This window comes from Leuciscus leuciscus, assembly GCF_965113295.1.
Source record: "Leuciscus leuciscus genome assembly, chromosome: 20".
NCBI classification, from domain to species: Eukaryota; Metazoa; Chordata; class Actinopteri; order Cypriniformes; family Leuciscidae; genus Leuciscus; species Leuciscus leuciscus.
The window spans coordinates 4,613,627-4,618,614 of NC_138744.1; the positions used below are offsets into that span (position 1 = coordinate 4,613,627).

The 4,988-nt window shown below is 34.5% G+C and overlaps 1 long non-coding RNA gene across 1 annotated transcript; it reads left to right on the forward strand.

Annotated features, from left to right (window-relative positions):
- The first annotated feature begins 2,227 nt into the window (after window positions 1–2,227).
- Window positions 2,228–4,988, forward strand: LOC309484508. The gene is made up of 2 exons (XR_014200867.1): window positions 2,228–2,666; window positions 4,455–4,988. It is a non-coding gene; the product is annotated as an uncharacterized lncRNA (long non-coding RNA).

Sequence of the window (4,988 nt, forward strand, 5' to 3'; positions counted from 1 at the left end):
GCAGGAAAAAAACACAATCCAAGACAAAAATGGATCCCAAAAAGTCTCCAATGGAAGTAGGGCAGCCTTTATAATACTCCATTGGATTCCCTCCCTCTGAGAGTTATCCCAGCACTTCAGGTCAACCTGGGCAGCATTATGGAGCTCCGGCAGCATCTGGTGATGTCACTACCCCGGGAGGAATGTTGTATAGTCTCTACCAGCCGTTTGTTGTAGTCCTTAAAAAACAATTTTTTACAAGAAAATATCTCCCTTTGCTTTGAACTTTGAGCGTCGTAACTTTGCAGATGTTGTTTATGCTCTAACAGCAACATTACACACTAACTAAAGTTAGAAAAGGGAAATCATAATCAACCACCCCTTTAAATGTATGCATATGGGTGACAAGGCATTCATTGGTGTTATTCTACTGTAGGATCATTGAAATACTATTGTTGTTTTTTTAGTGTTTTTTTTTTCAGTTCAATAATTTTTATATTTTTTTTGCTCATTTTATTAGTTTGTTTTTAAATATGTCTAGGCCTATGTAGCTTTTATTATCCAATTTTAGTAGGCTACATCAAGTTAAACTAAATGAAAATAAGAAAGTGCGAAATCCTCCATCCATTATCCAAACCGCTTTATCCTTATTAGGGCCGTGGGAAGCTGGAGCCTATCCCAGCATCTTGGGCCACAGGCACAGACAATTTCGCATTCCTTTAGGAACCCGGAGCACCTGGAGAAAACCAACGCAGACACAGGAAGAACATGCAAACTCTGATTATGTTTGGCTGAAAGGAGAAAGTCATATACATGGATGGCTTGAGGGTGAGTCAATTATTGGATAATTAAAATTTCTGGGTTAACTAAGCCTTTAAGTGAAATCTCCTAAATCACCACTTGTTCAGGCTACATTACAATTTAGGATGAAGATCCATAAGCAAACCAATTTTTTGAGCACTCAGATCAGTTAAATGAAAGGTTTCTGGCAACCTTTAGGATTTGCATCGACATTAACATTAAATTACATTATTACCAATAAAAAAATTAAATGTTTAAAATATATACATTTGATGACATCATGTTGTTATGACTTGGTTTTAATAAATAAACATAATTTTGTTTGCTTGTTTAAGTAGATAGTGTTTCACCTTTGAGATGAAACTTTATACAGTATGTTGAACTATAAGAAAACCCATCCACAAAGTGGAGTTTGCTCCCTCATTTGAGAATTCTGTGCCATTGGCTCAAAGAAATTCAGAATGAGAACAGAGGTTAACATTATGTTTTACTGTTGTTTTCACAGGCTCGAGATGCCAACATCTCAGGACAACAAGCATTAGCAGAGAAGAACTCCAAAATGGCACGCACCCTGAATCATGTCGCCGTTGCTATTGGGCTTGTTGTCACTGTATTTGTGATTGTCTACCAGGTTATTTTTTTTTAAGAATAACAACTATTAGAGCTGTCATGTTTGGATGCAGATTACAAATAGATTTGGTTCTCTGCATTTGAAATGTTATTTGCTCAATGAATCATTAAAACATACGCAGATTATTGTATGTTTAAAACAATGTTTATTTTACTTTTTTGTTGTTGTTGTTGCTGTAAATACCTGTAAATGTAAACATTAAACTTTTGTCAATACGTCCATATTGTAAGTTTCACCATCTATCCAAACGTAATTGAGAACGAATGGGGAAAGGTCACAGGAGAGGACGCTGCTCATCAGATTGTACTACCCACATATACTGCATGTGTTTAATGTGTCTTCAAGATGAAAGATCTTTTTAGAAACCCCCATTGAATTTAACAATGTGGGAATAAAATAATAAATGATAATATGACTTCAGTTATTACATTTTAGCAGATGATTTTGTCTATTACCCTAGAATTTCGTCAGACAAGCAAACAACCAAAAATATCACAAAGATTGTTAGTTCCCAGTGAGTGATCAACCAACTTCAACATAAGTAAAAATGTTAGTCAAATACCCAAATCGGGATTTGATGAACAGGAACCTTACAGGAGGAACCAGAAACAAGAATCTAAAAAGAATTTGAAAAAACATGCTCAGGAATAATTAAATCATCTATGTCTCCTGGTATTTAATTTTCTTCAACTCATGAAGCTACATGTTGATTCCACCAAGTGGCGTCTGCAGTCAAACTAGAAAAGTTGCAGTAAACAGGAAATCTGTGCCAAAATTCTTGTCACTCCTCCCCTTACAGTACAACACAACCCAGTAACCAGAAGAGGAACTTGACACACATAACAGGTCAATCTTCACCTGACTACACACCAGAGACAGACGTACAGATCTTTCTCATTCCTTCAGGGGTGCAGGAAAAATATCAAAGAGAAACATGGATCCCAAAAAGGAAGTTGGGCAGCCTTTACTTCCACTGGAGCAGGACCCTCCAGAATACTCCATTGGATTCCCTCCCTCTGAGAGTTATCCCAGCACTTCAGGTCAACCTGTGCAGCATTATGGAGCTCCGGCAACATCTGGCCAGTACATACAAGGGCCATATCCAGGGCAGACTGTGGTCACTGTGCAGCCTCCAGTTAATGTGTCCTTCACTCCACTGACCAATCCAGAGACAGATTACCTGTGCTATTCCATCTTTACCATGCTGTGCTGCTGCATACCTCTGGGATCGGCTGCTCTTGTTTACTCCATCACAGTAAGTATTGGTTCATACACCTGTCTCACCTCGCTTAGCACATTTACAAATGATAGGCCTACTCTTCAAAATAAATAAATAAATAATTTAACCTTTATTTGTAAAATAATATAGGGCATAAATATTGTTTTGAAATTGTTTATAGAGCATCGTTAAAATCACTTTATATTAAGGGCTAAACAAGACTTCACAGGGTCATGATTCATGTCAGTATAAAGGAATCAATGTGGGACTGAAACAGACAATAGAGACAGTCAAAATAATGAGGTCATAGTTGTACTAGAATATTAACCAAGGTTCATATTTCAGAGTTTAAATATGTAAAGAATTACTTAAATCTTCAGAAAGTCTGTATTGTTTACAGCCTGCATTTTTAATGATAAGGCCTATTTAACGTCATGGATCAAGGTTGAATTTAAATGAAAAAGACTTTGCTATTCGAATCAACATTGATATTGTGACGTTGTTTGAACCTCTGTTTAAAATTTCAGCATTGTATTTTTAGCATGTTGTTAACCTTTTTACGTCTAGGTCTATTTATAGCATTAAATGCTGTTTTGTGGCTTCCAGTAACTCGCTAAAAAATAAAGGTTACAAAACGGTGTTTTCGCAGTGATGCCATATATAAGAGCCACTTTTGGTTCCCCAAAGAACATTTTAGTGAAAAGTTCTTAAAATAATTTTTTTTTATTAGTTTGAAGAACATTTTAAAAATCTAAAGAAACTTTTTCACTATAAAGAACCTTTAGTGCAATGGAAAGAATCCATGGATGTTAAAGGTTCTTCATTGAACAATTGGTGTCGATAAAAAAAACTCTTATTTTTAGTAAAAAAATTCTCTCTTTTGAGTAAAAAACATAACAAAATAATAAACTATGGATTACGGAAGTTTAAATTACAGAAGTCATCTAGCTATCACACTGCTATCGCTTGTTTACTCCAATACTTTAGGCCTGTATTCTCCTTATTCTTAACTTAAGAGCCATTTTAATTTTGAATGTTCAAGGCTTTCGGTGTTAATTATCTTCTCCAGTTAGGCTATTTTAGCCGTGCAAAAACAGTTTATTATGGTGATTGACGTTGTAAACAGGTATTTATTTATTTTTATTTATTAACGTAGCCTACTAATAAGCACATTAGTTTGTAGCACAAACAGTTTTGAGTCAGTCACACAGACGAGAAGCGCCATGCTTAGATGCGGTTAATGAAAAGTAAGCCTCTATAGCCTATACAGAAAATATTGCTTCCGTTTTAAAAAATTCATAATACAGAATTAAATAGTATAGGCCACGTGCTTTAAAATAGTATAAACTGCTAGTTAAAAAAAATAATAATAATCTAGTCAGTTTTATTAAAATTGAAGGTGTGTTCGAAATCGGCTGTGACTGGATATAACCGATCGGGCGAGTGTTTTCGCGTCAGGAGGGGAGGAGCTGAAAACGGAGACGTGAAATCGGATTCTTTCTGCAAATATTGTGTATATTGTGTATATGTGTATAAATATTGCAAAACTGAAAATATAGCCTAATGCACTCCAAGCACTGATGTTTAAAAACTCTGTGATATGTTTTGTGATTTATTTTTATTTATTTTTTTACAGCTACTATAAATCAAGTATATAATAATATATGTTATTTCTCATTTTCTTCTTAGTTTAGAGTAGAATTTTGTGTTTTCTTATTGTGTTTATATTCTGACCTGTGAAGACCTTTGATTTGATTTGATGCATGTCACTTAAGAAAGGTTTTATACCAATATTTGTAATATTATTGTAATTTACTTTCACAGACTCGGGATGCTAACATGTTTGGACACCAACCAATAGCAAGCAAAAACTCCAGAATGTCTCGCATCCTTAACCATGTCAGTCTTGCTATTGGCCTCCTGTTCTGGTTAATGTTTGTCATCAATATCATTCGTGTTGTCACCGCAGTTACAAATAGCTATGACAATAACTATAAATATAGACCATAAGTGTAAGAAATATCATGGTAGGACACCAGAAAGCTATAGATGGTGAGGGAACATGAACATTTTTTGAATACACAGGCATTTGGTGGTCTGCTTTTAAATGTTAGTGTTGCTCAAGTTATTGGTATGAGAGCTGTAATACTCCAAATGTATTAATTTCATGCAACTCATCTGCCTTATTATTATTTACATAATTAAAACACATGCTTTTTTTAAAGTTCATTATTGTATTTTTAAAACAATGAAAGCTTTGACTGTACATGTATCATCAATTAAAACATTTCTTTTTCTTCTTATCTTTATGTTGTATCATAAAACTTTGGTAATCAATAAGAAATGTATTTAACATTA